Here is a 15,685-nt window from a genome sequence, read left to right as displayed (position 1 = left end):
CCCCAGCCGATGGGGGCTTCCCTACACCACCCCCCACGACCGGTGCACCTTCCTCAGTTAAATTAAACGGAGAGCCGCCCGTCTTCCTCATCACGTATTCACGTTCGCGTGCACGGAGCCCGTATCCTCCCCCTAACCCGTTCCCTCCCCCACGCCCACCCCTCATCCGCACACAGAGCAGCCTGCCACGGAACTTCCCCCCTTAGGGCAGCAAGGCTCTCTCTCTCTCTCTCCGAGGTGATCTCGCGGGGAGGGCAGAAGAAGAGAGAGAGGGTTGTGGGAGTGGGAAAAAAGAGGGGGGAAGGCGGCACACCGGGGGGACACTTGACCCCTCGGAGATCCCTTCCTTCCTCCACGCGCCCTCGAGCGGACGTTGCTTCACTTTCACCCCACTCTTTCCCTCCAATCCCTGTCCTCCCCTCCACACACTTCGTCCGACTCTCTTTGAGTTTTCTTTTATCCCTTTCCTGCTCCCTCTTCCTCCCCCTTTCTGGGAGACCGTGCCTCGCCTTCCGTCTAACCTCCCATCCTATCTTTCCGTCCCTTCCTCCTCAGCCTCTTCCCCCTTCACCTGTCCAACCCCATTTATTTATTGCCTCCCTCTCCCTCCTCTCACCTTCCACCCATTCGCTGGGGGGCGAGGGTTGGGGGGGGGGGGAGTCCCAAGAGAATACTTCGCCCACAATCTGCGCGAGCGCTAATCGCCTCCGGCGTGGACTCAACCGGGCAGCGCTCTCTCTCTCATCTCCTCGCCTTCCCTCTCTTCAAACCCCTCCCTCGTTTCCTCCCCCTTCCGTTCAAAGCCGTCGGCTTATCCTTACCTCCTCCTCTCTCCCCTGCACCCCCCCATCGCCGCCGTCTTCCCTCCGCCCCCTCCCCTTCCGCCCCCATCCCATTCCAGCTCCGCTCCCCCTCTTCCGCCCCGCGGCCTTCTGCTTCTTCACATTCGTCTCTCATATGCGCGGGGTGATTTAAGGTGAGGGAGGGCGGGTGCAGGAGGGAGGGAGAGAATGGAGTGTCCCCTGGCGCCTTCACCAGGGGCAACGAGATAAAACGGAATCCCATTCTTATTTTTTTGCCCGTGGTTGCGTGCGTGCATGCTCTCGGGAAATGCCGGGCAGCTCTGATAATAAGTATCGATGAGTAGACCGAGGGTAGTTTTGAGGAAAGGAAAGCAAGAAATAAAAAGATTGGAGTCCCTCATAGACGCACATTGCGATATTTTACTAACGAGAGGTGATAGAGAATTCTTACGAATGTTTTTATTCGCTTAATTAGGTACTTAGGTATGTGGGAGAAAGGAACTTAAACACTTTACGCCGAGTCAGTAGTGCCATCGCGTATTGTTCAGGACTTTCTCGTTTGCATGCGAAACTTGAAAAAAAAATCGCCACTGCCACACCAATATGGTTCTGTATGATCATCTAAAAATATTATAAGAAAACCAAAGATGGCAAACACTGGATCCATCATCACGCGTCATCTATCATGGCATCTGCTACCGCAGAGATTTATATCCGAAGTATCTATGATCACTTGGCTAGAAGTCAGCATATACTATATGTGAATGGCATTATTGTTGTACTTGTTGGTAATCTATCGGTAAAGGTAGGTCTTGGATGGACACAACTACTAATTAAATATTTCGTTGTTCCTAATAAAACACAACCCAACATCCTGCTCTGCAGCAAGACCCTCTTCATCTCTGGGCACTTTTTTCTCCCTTCATCCTGTCCAAATAATTTTATGAATGCTCCACCGAATTTTATTCCTACCCGCAGTTCTTCCCTTGTCTCTTTAACCATTTCCTCCACATGTACTTTGAACAGCAAGGGTGATAATGAACAACACTGCCTTACTCTTCTTCCCACACTGCTGATTTGGACTCTCCATCCCCCACTCGTGAATTTCATAAGAAAATTATAATTCAAGGGGATTAATTCTTCAGTTAACTCGATATATTTCGAGGATAACATGGATAATGTGTATCACTTCGTGATAAAAATGCTTTTTGTCATCTATATTCGCTTATTTCTGAATTCGGTAAAACTTATAATTTATTGTATTATCAATACTAATTTTTGTAAGATATTTTGTTACCCTATATTTTCCCTTGATATCTTAATTTCTATATTACTACAAAAAGCAATTAAATCAATTCTTTTTACTGGGCATGGCGCAGTGTGGTAGCTAGAGACCGTGTTACAGGGACGGCTTGCCGTCCATCGTGAAAGAAATTCTTGAGTGCATGCAAAATATACGTAATGACCTCTTTTGTTTTTAGTCCTTAGCCTTCGTCACAGTTCCTTCGCAAAATCTTTTAAATATGCAATGTGTCTTCATTTCAGCCACCGAAATATTTTCACTCTGATTTCAGATATTTATATGTATACGAAATAGTATACCACTGCGTTGCCAGGTAAAAACAAAAAGTAAAAATGTAGTATTGTAAAAATTAGGATATAATGTTTAATCGTAAAGTATATTCCACAAAGTTACTTTTCTTGTCTTCCTCTCAGCGAAGTCGTTTATATCATTATCGAATCAATTGCCTGGGTCAAATGCTATTCTATGTACAGTGTGGCAAAATTTGTCTAACACTTCGTGTTCACAGTAGGTTTTATATAATTTGGTCGTAATGTTTATTTAGGACAAACTGACAGTAATCATGGGAAATATCCGCGTCAGTATCACAATATTTGGATCCGAGTTCCCAAAGTTATTTTTTTAAATAGATGGCTAAAGTTGAAGAGGGTATTCCTTTCACACCTCTGTCCCGTTCCACGCAGCAGCAACAGCAATAGGACTCTAGGCTCTTTCCTCTCAACAAAAAATCCTTCCTTATCTAAGTCGTAATGTTTATGATTTTGTAGACACTCTTATTTATCATTTAATAAATCCGACAGGGTGGAGAGGGCATATTTTTCAGCAAGTTCTTGATGCTGTTTAAATCTGGCAGTTATTCCTTGGATCATTCTGCCCAGCGAAAAAAAAATACTTCTCAACTCAACTCAGTTTCGTATGGTAATTCATCATCTCAGGATCCTTCAGAAACCGTTTTTTTTTTCAAAGTCACCTCCCAATGGTGACACCCAAGCCATCACAAATTCCGTCGGCATATATTATTGCACAGAGCACTAGCACTTCCGTTTTCAAAGCTCTTGAGTTTCAGATTACATTGCTGTATGAATAGCCATTTGGTTATATGAAGACAGGTGTCCAAGAATCCATCACAACTTCTTTATTATACAGTTATGCCTGCCTTCCACAATTAAGTATATCCATTTCATCTTTTTCAAAGCTGCAGTGGAAAAACTCTGTAGAATTTTAGTTTTAGTTTCAATGAAATACTCATTGAAACTTGACTCATTTTTTCATTAATGGAGGTATTAACAGTGCTGCCGAATGTCATGGAAGAGTACTCGATGACTTTACTTCTTACGTTTACACCCAAAATTTCTAAAAACTCGTTATAAAGTTTTTAGTATCATTTATATAATTTATTTAATTATTTATATTCTCAGGAGTAGCAGATCTAGCATATTATAAGCGTATAAAATAATGAGTCATTTAATTTTTAACTAAATTTAATTTTTTTAATTTCATATTTCAATTATTTAGGTAATAAGTAAGTATTTCACATAAGTTTCGCCGATTTTGTATTTTTCCCTTTCCTCTATCCACTGAATAGAGAACTTTAAGACCGTCAGATATCACGTAAAAACGTTTTAACAAACAGTTAAAAAAATTAAGTCCAGGATAATCATTTTCACTTTTACAACGGCGTAAAAGATGTGGCGGCATAGTAGTGAGTGAGAGGCCGTTTGCTTCGTAGAATGCTAAACAAAGGTATTGAACAACGAATAAATTACGGCGGGTGAACTTAGCTGCAGATCACTGGCCTCGAAAACTTATCCATTACTTACTGAAGGATAATGACATAAGACTCCCCGCCACATACATCCTGGGCGGCTGGCGGGGTACGACGTAGACATAGAGGTATTCAAGTACCAAATGCCCAGGGCGGACTGCACCCATTTAGCTTTACGAATTCTACCATTCCGGTTTACCCCCAAATACTGTAGGCTCGTCGGATTTCAAAATCGAAGAACGCTTGCTATTTTCACTTCATGGTTCACACACATATACAAATGCAAATTTTTATCTTCGCGTTTTCTTATGGCTCTTTGGCTCAGAAGTATAGCCATGCACTTAGCATTTAAATTTGATAAATAAATTGAAAATTCCTGAAAATTAAACGATTTTCAGATATAAGATGGCTTCCTCCAATCTAATTTAATTTATGTGTTTTTCATATTTTTATTCACGTGTGCGTAGATTTCTAATTCCTAATTTTATCTCTTTTCGTCGGTCAAGAGTGGTTTTTAGATGCGCTTTTGCAAATGGGCTTCGGTACACTCGCTTAGATTTAAAATTATAATAATGATTTTATCATTATTATTCTACCGTTTAAGGTACGTTTTGGATTGACGCAGACTCCACAGCGGTACAACGACACATTTCTCCGCCTTTGCTAATAAAACACAGCCTGACATCGGACGCTACAAGTAAATCTTCTCCGATTCCGCGATCTTGCTTGCTCCCTTTATTCTGTCCAACTTCTCGATCCTATTCCTACCTCTTTCTTGCTTGCCTTACGATCTCCCTTCACAGTCTTCAACATTTCATCGCCAGTCAGAAAGTTCTGCATACATCTTTCCTGCCTCCTTTGTATATCTCCCATCATTACTACCACTTTCTCGTTTGTTTTCCTTTCTGTTCCTTTCATCTCAACCATCCATCTCCACATATATATTTCAAAATACTTTAATAATTACATAAAGCTTAAATAAAAGAAAGAAAGAAATTAAGAAAGATTCCACTGATACCTTAATTTTCAAGATAAAACGGGCTTCACAGATCGGAAAATGCTTTCGAACGATTTATGAAGCATTTACCAATTATGCATTCCATGAATTTTGAGGATAGACTTAAGTTAAAATGTACAGTGTGACACTTTTATTAGAGGAGCAGATCTACCTAATCCTTCACATTCTAAATGACGTTCAAAATGATACGATTTCAACACAGCCGTTCAATTTTGCGCCTTCGTTAAGATGTAATTCATCGGTAACCCACACAAACTTGACCTGATACTGCTCGTAAATTAATGACTGTTGCATATTAATGCCGTTCAACTGTCTTCCCTGTCTTTTGGAATTTATACAAGAGAGACAGAATTAGATTCATTATAGGAGTACGAGAGACTGAATGTGCTTGTGAGCTATTGCTAAACCAATCGGAAGACTTCAATAGTGTTTTTATTTCGTGTCAAGTTACTATTTTTCTCTCTTTGAATGTTGCCTTTGTTTGCTCAATCCTGACTCTTTCTCTCGGAGCACAGGAATACAAGGGAAAAGAAGGTAGCGAAACGACTCCGTGATAGACGTTGAAGGACATTTGTGCCGCTAAAGAGCAATTATACGGCAATTTCCTAGTTTTAGGAGCCTAATTAGGGAGAATTTGTAGCATGAAAGTCCCAATCAGGCTCCGCACATGCCCTAAAGACGTTACAGGCCATTAGTTCATGCAGTGAAGTGCTTCTTCGAATTTTATGGGGTAGACAGGTGGAACTATTTTTCCAAGAAAATGAAAACTGCGAGTCATTCTTACGTCATCCTGATAGGCTATAATATATATTTAAAAATACTTTCGCTCGCTGTTCTCGGAAGTAATTCCTGAATTCAGTTCGTGACCTAACAATTACAGCTTTTTGTGGAGTTCTTGAACAATTAGGCCATGGTTCTAACATTTATGAAATAAAGAATGGCGAGTGATGACATTTGGCACTGACTCATTAAAAGAAAAATTAACTGTCACTCGCATTATATAGCTGCGTGCTTTCATAATTTCATTATTATCATACCTATTATCGTACATTGTAAAGAGAATAGGCTGTTACAAGTTACTTGTAGGTCAAACATTTTTTGATGCGGGATTCTTGTGAGGGCAAATGAGAGCTATTTGATAATATTCGTTCCCGCTTTGACACTTTAGTTTGTACGGCGAGTTAATATCATCGCAGCGCGGTAAAATTGACACTCCGTCGGATGCAGAGCTAAAAGGTTAAACATTTCGTATCGAGTAGATGCTGGAAAAACCGGCACCCATCAACTTTCATTGCACATCCTCCGCTTCTTATCTTGGACTTAAAAGATTCTCTGTTTGAATACCATTAGTGGTATTGAGTCACCAGTGGCTGCGGCTAGTTTTTCTTCGAGTTGTGAGTGGGAGGAAATAGAATGTGGGAGGCAGTATACGTGTGTATAAAGTTTTTGATAAAATGTGCGACCTTTGTGATTTGTAGGGAAATTCAAAATATACTTCAAATCTAAAAGTTATGAAAAAAATTTCAAAACAAATATTTTCATATTGCTACAGTTTTATATCAAATTATTACAGCTATTCATGTGAATAAGAAATGTGAGTGGTCCTTCTTCATCCCGCAATAAATGTATTTTAAAAAATAATTTTGGCATTTATTTCACCGAAATGGTCGCAATTTAATCAGTTGCGTCTACTATTTTGCTAAATATTTCTTTCTGGCAGAAAATTAGGGGTATAATATGTATGGCCTATCTATAACTATCGCAATCCAACTGCCGCAGCAAACAGTCGTATTTTCAAATTACTCATTTTCTCATATGATGTACACTTCTCTGGGCACCTGTCGAATTCAGTTGACGTAAGCACTCAGAAAGCAACCAGAGGTGAACTCACAAAAAATATTTGTTCCCTCTAGTTGTTGCGATATGACCATCACCGAAATGCCCATTAGGGAAATGAATTCGAAATGCCACTTTCACATTCGTCCCGATGCCCAAGTGATGATAAAAAAAATGCTTTCATTCCGAATACCCGATCTTTATGCGCGCCGAACTATTACATTAAGCGAACAATGATCGAACACGAGTCTTTGAGAGTAACGGCAGTTAGATTTTACGGTAAAGTCACGCGTTAATAGTGTAGACTTTTTCTCGGCTGTGGAGAGTACACTTTAACGAGTGTGGCCCGCCGGCCGTAAATTGACGTAGCCTAATGGGAGGGAGTTAGGGCTGAAGTGGGTGAGTGGATTTTCCGCGATTGCAGCCCGATCTACCGTAATGAGAATCGGGCATCCTCGAAGGTTATTACCAAACGCAAACTCCCGCCAAAAGTTTTAACGGTGCCATAAATGCGAAATTTTAATGAAAATATCTTTCGAGTCAATGATGTAGTTTGTAATTTTCTGCGCAATACGTAATTATGCGTCAATGGATACTGCAGGGGTAGCACGATGGACGTGTGTATGTGTGTATACAGGTGCAGTTGAGCACGAGGGATGTGAAATACATCCTCGCGTCTTCCCCTTTGAAATTTAAAAATAAAGGAAAATTTTAATTGCTCTCGAAATCCTAGTGACAAACATCTCGGAGGATAATTGAGAGAGAGGACGAAACTGTGGAGGTGGAAATTACGATGAATATATTCACGTAGGATAAACGTTGCTCTTAAGTATCTCTAAACGTTGATTAAAAAAGAATACCGTTGATTAAATTTATTAATAAGTGTTCTCCAAAGCACTGGAGTTATTAGAATCATTACGTTAAAACTGCATGTAATCTTTTTGCACAATTACTTTTTTTCTAACTTTAATTCATTTGAAGGTCACTAAGAGTAGTAGTAATGAAAATCACCTAAGTTATCCACCTGAAAATCGGTTGATAGATGCGGGAACAGCTCACAAAAAACTAAGCCCAAGGCATGTTGAATTCACACAGCAAGGTAATGATAAAGATGAATCAAAATTCACAATCATCATATTTTTGTTCTGATCAAATCATTTTCACGGGATATCACTCCAGGGATTAGTTTGCAGCAGCTATTTAAGAGATATCCGGCCACCTGCCAGAGTTTTCATTCCTTCATATTTCCTTGTGCTGACATCTTCCATCGATTGTACTTCGTAATCCATTCTTGACCTTCTCTTGTGATCCTTCTCTCTATGTATTTACGTATATTTCAATCAAGGTCTACAGTAAGTTATCATGCCTCAGGATCCGTCCGATTAATTTCCTTCTTCCAGGTGACCTCCATAAGCTCATGATCACTTCAGGACCTTTTCCTAACATAATTTTTCTCCATAAGCTAATGATCACTTCCTTCACCTTTTACTTACATAATGTTTTACTGCTTACTATGGTAAGTAAATCCGAACAATAAAGGGAAATTTTTATATTTGTTAATGCTTATACGGCTTGGTAATTCTACCTATTCCATCTGCCTATCCACCACTAATGTTATTTTTTTCATAATCCAATGGAAAGTAAAAGATTGCAGATATTTTTTATTTTTACTTCACTATCCATTCTCAACTCAAAATGGCATTCCAGCCATATTCAGTTCCGTCTTCATTTTTGAAATGTTTTTCCATCCAACCCTAACCACAGTAATCAACCCGTAGTTGGGTTTGGTAGTTGAGGTTTGGGCTGACCTCCTGCAAATGCGTGTGAAATTCAATTAGCTTGGATTTCTCACTTTGGGGTTCAGTATCTTCCCTTGAATCGCTTGAAGTTTCCCAAAACGATCTAGTTCGTGAAATTTATACACATGGGTTCAAGTTGAGAATGTCCGAAGTCACTTGTAATAGAACTAGGCCCTTCGGTCAGTAGTCGAATCCTCTATCTATAAGGCTTCTACGCCAAAGGAAATACGAATACGTACAATAAACCATAAAGAAAATTGGCTTTTTCACCTTAAGATTGATCATTGATTTGGTCCGTGTCCTAATGTTTTCAACTTCGTACTTGGCTAACATATTTGGGTATAAATATTTATCATAATCTCAGCTAAAATCTCGAAAAAAAATTGCTCATACTCGTATTAAATAACCGCTGAATTTAGTTTCTCGATAGTTTAATAAACGAATAAAATTATATTATTTTAACGAGGTTCATCCAATTTGTGCTGAAATAATTAGTTGTCACCGCAAAGCTAGTTATAGTACAAACTCAGGGATCAGTCTTGACAAATGTGCTATGAAAAGGACTTTTTGAACAAGGGAAATGAAAGGAAATTTTTGAGCAAAATTTGAATTGGTTTTGACATTGCTACTTTCAGAAATTAAATTCATTACTTAGATCAATACTGAAAAGACTTGGTACTTTTCTACTGATTTTTATTAGAAGTTGTACCTTATAATAAAAATCTGTGGAAAAGTACACAGTCTTTTTAGTATGGATGTGAAATACTTCACGAAGTGAAGCCTGAAATAGTAGAATATACTCATTATTTAGAGTTTGGGTCCATTCCTCTCCTACTTTTATTTGTCTGACCCTCCTTTTACTTTTTATTCACTAAATAGCGATGATTTAACATATTAATTTCTTATCCAAAATTCTCGCATGATGATTAGTTGCATTGGTGATAAAAGTTTATGAAATAATTTTATACAGTGATCAAACGCCTCTATCATAGAACTTAAACAAATACTTTTTCTCTGATGACGATGAGCTACATTTTTTTTCCAAATATTTTCGTACTGGGTTTAGTTGATCTTCACAAATACTATTACATTTTTCTACCATCATCATAGTTTTCAGCACGAAGGTCGGATTGATCGTTCTACATGACATTCTTCATGCATAGCTGTGAAATGTTTCTGGCTAATGTGTTACTTTCAAAATCGCAGCCTCCTTTCCCTCAGTAATTGTTCATGCTTCAATGAATTTTTCCCCGAGAATGCATTCCGGTGGGCATTTTTTATCCGCTTTTGTGAGAGGAAGTCTAGGAATAACGCAAGGGGGGAGAGGGAGAACGAAGGGTGACGGGGAGAGGGGAGCTCGGCAGAAGGGGACGGGAAATGTGGTTGTGGTGGTCGAGATGCCGTGTTCACGGTCCATCAGCCGTCGTGGCAACCGGGTCGTCGGAAGAGCAGCCGCCCCGAAACAAACGACGTGCGGAAAACAAAAGCGCACCTACGCGAGAAGGGACTCGTGTTTCCCTCTTTATTGCGCGAAATAACTGTCCCGTTCCGCGGGTGTGGAGAATTCTTTATTTTCGCGGGCGACACGGAGGGGAAGACACAGCGAGAGAGAGGGGGGGACGAAGGCTGGACACATGGCGCACACGCCCGGGAGGGCACCGAAGAGTACCGACGGAATGGCGTGTGGATGCGAGAGGGATGGGAGAGTTTGGAGGGAGGAGGAAGAGCGTGGAAATCGGGTGTCCGGGGTGATCCGTGACTTGGCGGATTCCCTGGTCTTCTTTTTTCCGAGGGAAAGAATGGGGTTGTGTGTGTGTGCGTGGAGTGGGGGGCAGTAGACGGGATGGGCAAGGGGGTTTGAAAATTCACGAGTTTTCGTCTCCGCACGGTGGGAGACAAGCCACGCTCATAAAAAGGTTGGGCTGGAATGTCACGCTCTGCTTACCTGTCGTTGAAGCATGGAGTGGTTCTTATTTCACTTAAAACACATAGTCATATATACAGCAGTGGTCACTGTATTACCGACAGCTGAGTTCATCGCCATTGAATGGATTCAAGTTCGGCATCGCTATAACGTACTTAGAACGATTATAGTGAGAAATCCAGAGGGGGTGGGTCCACATTTTTAATGTCTCATCAGACGTATTTCCGTCTGAAAATTTCACTGTTAGCACTCGAACCTTTAAATTTCGATGGAAATGCTATTACGAACATCTCGCTTCAGTTTGATCTTAATCCGGCCCTTTCAGTGAGAAGCCCACGTGTCTATACAGTCGATTTTTGGAAAGTTAAATTTAAAGTCGGAAATATGAGATCGTATAAACTTTTCTCTAGAAAAAACTTTCAGACGGTTAAATTATGAATTTGGAGATTTTTTCAAATGGGTCGATGACCAGAACCCACTTTTGCGATGAGCAGTTGCGTGTATTATTCACGATAAATCCTCTAATCACTTGCATGGCATGCAATTTCTAATATCTGAAACTTTTCCTTCAGTGCTTACCAATCAGTCGTGTTGGCTCGTTCCCCGATTTCTCATATCGTATCTTAGGGTATCTTCGGTTCTTTGCTCCTTACCCATAAAATATAATGAAATGGCACATGTTTTAAAAGCCTCATGAAAAATGTATTTCGGTATTCAACTGAAAAACCTCGATGTTATGAAGCGATGAATGGTGAATGAACTTTTTATTTTTCATTTTGCACTAATTTCCATTAAGAGGTGACAAAGAGAAATTGTATTGCCTTCCGTTTTATTACTTTTTGCCTCCAACTCCCCGCATTTAATAATGCCTGTTATAATAAGGCAAGTTTCAAAGACTTTTGAAAACAGTAACAAAATATACAACTATAAGAATATCACAGAATCAAATTTGCATAATATTCGACCACGTTCAATGGTTCGAGAGATTACTTCCGAGATAACTTCACTGTTAAAAATCTAAAAAATCATATTCTATGAAAGCACCATTAAAAATTAAAATTTTAATGCTTTTTTTACTGATCTTTCAGAAAATTTCCATGTCAGTATGGTTTACATTGATCGTCGGAAATAAAAACTTGTCAGTCTATCATTATTATGTATTCTCATGCACGGAGAGCGTTTACCGCAATAAGACTTTTGTTCTTTTTCTTTAAATGCAGGGATGGAATTTCGGGCGTAACGGAGGCCCATTCGATACAGACTTGGCATTTTTAAAGCTACCGTGTTATTACTGTCACTCTCCCGTTGATTTTGTGGAATTCTAAGGCTTGGTGGAAAAAGATACCCACGTCGACAGCCCGCATGGCGGGACTGGTTTTTTTTAACCGGGGAGCGAAGACAAGCGATCCGGGCTCTATGACCGGAAAAAATATCACTTAGCATGAGTCGGTTATTAACGGCGATTTTTCTGTTAAATGGGCTGTCACGAACCTTTTATAATAGCGCGAAACGCTGGAACCTAAAAATAGCCATTTATTCCCAAATCTTGTTATCGGGCACAATCTCAATGCGAGGCTCAGAACATTTCACGCTCCATGTAATGATTGCATTAAAATGTTAAAACTCTCCGTATCTCCAATTTGATAATGGAGTTGAATGAAGGTCTTAGCTGAGGTATGGTTGTCGTCATAAACTACCCTCGCCCCACACGCCTTTGCGGCGGCTTGCGGAGTATTGTGTAGATGTAGATAAAAAGAAGTCATATCATTTCGTCAGTCATAAGATATTTCCTAATAAATTATCTGAATAGCCAATAAAATTAATAATTAATTTACTCTTTTTATTGAGTAAAAACTTAGAAATATATGTTTACAGCAAGTAGCGTTCCCTTAAAAATGGTTTATTGCAATGCGAACTTTAAGCGCATTTATCATAATTAAATGATGCATATATAAATGTTTTTGTGTACATACTCATATGTTTTTGTATTAGATAAAATGTATTCAAGTGCTTATGTGAACTAATACTTCTTCATGCACGGTGCCCTAACACCCTCCCCCCACATGCTCTTTCGGCGGCTTGTGGGGTACTGTGTAGATATAGACGTGTGATTTAAAGCAGGGCTAAGAGTTTTTTTCCTAGAAAAACAACAACACTGTGCAATAGTTTTGTTTTGTCTATAAAACCGTGCCTCTGGACGATATACTACTAAAATTACGGATTCTCCGCAAACAATCCCACATTGACATGGTGCAACACCTCGTTCGTTCTGCTGGCCCCTAGGACAATACTATTGGGATTCATGGATATTGTTCCTGTTAAGAGTATGTTTGGGTTTTATACAGTGAGATTGAAATACAGCAGTGACTACAAGACTGGAGCGATAGATGTATTCATAGCGTAACGGAGGAGGGTCAAGGTGGCGTAATCGTTATACAGAATAGAATAATGAGGAAACGTGTACTTGACATACAAAAAGATAAAAGAATATTATTCAAACAAAAGTGGAAAAAAATAATTTAAACCAAGTGAGTCGTCCGAAAAGCAGTTAGGGGGGGTAAGAAGAAGGGCATATGTTGGATGAACCAATGAAAATGATTGAGAATGTGCATTGAAGAAATCTCTGGTAGTAATAGAGGAATTTGAAAGCAAAGGGTAATGAGGAGCCGGAAATGAAATAAATAGGAGTATAATCTAGGTACAAGAAAAGGGAAGAACGCATAGGAGAGAGATATTAGTATTATTACTAGGTTCAAGAAACTTATTAGACTTGGGGACACGTTTAAATTACCAGAGATGAAATGATCAATGATTTTGAAGGTGCACATTAGATATACTAAAGTAGATAGACACACATTAAGAAAATGGGTCGTTGGCACGCACAGCTGTTTGGAAAAAGGTTCAAGCTACAAGAATGGAATTTTTTTAATGCGTAGGGGAAGGTGGGTGCTAAAGTTGAAACGTTTAAAGAATTGAAAACGAATAAAAAAATCCCCTTGGAGAAATTCTAAATGAGGGTAGGGATTGAGAATTTGAACAGTAGAAAAAGTGACCCAAAAAGAAGGCTGTGAAAGGAAAGGATTTGAAAAGAGAAACGAAAATAACTGTAAATTCATTGATTAAAGTAGAAATATTTAGGAATATGAGACAAGGGAGATATTGAAAAAATTAAAGAATTTTAGGATTTGAAAGAATAAAAGTATTTTATTTAAAAATGTCTTGTACCTGATGATGGTTCTGTGAACCGAAACGCGTAGTACGTTACTAATAAGCTTGTGGAAAAGTTCAAATTTGTTTTCTCATAAAAGGATTTAGTTGAGTAGAGTAATCTGCAGGGAGTTAATAAAAAAGTTCCGTGAACGAAATACTGATTGAAGGAAAGGTAAAAATGATATGAGAAATTCACTGATATAGAAATTATAAAATAACACGTAAAGATGGCCGAACTTAACACGAAGTCAAGCAATTTATTTTGAAGTGATCAAAGATGACCGTTACCAACTGTAAGAGAAAATAGAGTAGCGTAGTTATATATCAGATGATCAGGGAAGAGATTACTTATGTCTACTAATCACAATTACTCGTTTCTCTCTCTTGAAAACTCCTCCAGTTTAAAAATATACCACATGAATAATGTTACCATATCAAACTCATTTAATTTCTCTTTTGCAGGTAAGTTCAAGGAGTCCGGATTTTTTGGTGGCATGAAATATTTAACTGGCACCGTAAGTACTCTACTAGTAAGTAGCTATTAGTAACATGATCACATAACACACAATTTCATTAGGCTTGGTCTATAGACTGGAATAACGGTTGTCACTGTCTTGCCCTATGCTTTGCCTTTGAGATTGTATAATGTATCGAAATCGAGAAATATAACTTTCAGTAACGAGTATACACAAAAGAACCTATAAACTCGGCGCACCCTTTTTTTTGACTGAAAAATGTCCCCCAGTGTAAAAAATATTCCCCTTGTCAGTTAAATCAGCGTTATTAAGCAAGTTGTAACGCTTAAAGTAGTCACGAACCATTTCCACGGTCATTTCTGGAAACAAAGACATAAACATTTAAATATCTACCGTGTAGAAGTTCCTGCTGAACTTAGGGAGCCAATATGCACTGTAAAAATAATACCTTTAGCCATTTCCTGCTGGCTTTATCATCACCTCTTACCAACTGGTACGCTTTTAGTGGTCGAGAATGGCTATATTTTTTCGTTCTCCCACATTCGCTTTTTGTGCCTCTCAATGCATATACAAGCCTCCTCGAATACCTATTACAAATTTCTTTCTTCCCAATTTCAATGTAATGCTTCTTCATGTGCAATCCTGGTTCAACTCTTATTTACACATTTTGCTTCAAGTCAAATCTCAAAATTCTCTATTACAGTTCTACAACCATAACAACCACTTTCTAAGGTGCAGATTTTCTATTTTATTTCTATGGTCAAACGAGCTTAGTTTGAAATGTATTATATAGTTAAGTCCCCATCATTAATTTCCAAGCATACAAATATATTTTGTTAAAAATTCATTTTCATTTCTAATTTTCTGACTTGCTAATGCATACGTCATTAAAATTCCAGTTCGATACTCCCTGAAAACACCTGCCCCTTTTGTTCTAATTTTTTCCCTTGTATTCTATTATTTACCTTGCCATCCTGGTTCTTGATTGTCTCAATACTATGATTTTATTAATGCTGATCCTTTCTGCTATGTTACTGTAATGGATTTACCATTCCCCTTATTCAGAATTTTCCCATTAAGGGCATACCACTATGCATACTCTAAAACTTAATTGGACTGCAGGTGTATGCAAGGGCGTACGGCACCTCACAGAGGGCCCGCTGGCCTTCAGATTAACTAAACCTATCAAAATGATATCATCAGAAAGCCTAGCCGACTTAATCACCTCACCTTCCATTTTCACTCCCATCTCCTGACCTTCCCATGCTTTTCTTAACCGTATCTCAAGTAAATTATTAAAAGGCACGGACGCTAGAGAATAGATTACCTCGTATCTTACATGATACTGAATAGTCTCCATCTGCTGCCCATCTAATTCCGGAGCAGGTGGTGTCATAACATCGCATAATGGTTCTCTCAGTGCTATGAGTAATATCACAAAGTTTTTGACCCATTGTAATCTCCTCTGTCTTTCGTCTTGTGGAGTCGTTATCAGCATAGCGGTTCAAGCTAAGTATCTGGGTGTCACACCAACATCGGACGCAGACTAGC

Source organism: Hetaerina americana, unplaced genomic scaffold (genome assembly GCF_022747635.1).
Source record: "Hetaerina americana unplaced genomic scaffold, ioHetAmer1.1.p SCAF_4, whole genome shotgun sequence".
In the NCBI taxonomy this organism is placed as follows: domain Eukaryota; kingdom Metazoa; phylum Arthropoda; class Insecta; order Odonata; family Calopterygidae; genus Hetaerina; species Hetaerina americana.
Note: the sequence above shows the minus strand (reverse complement) of the source record.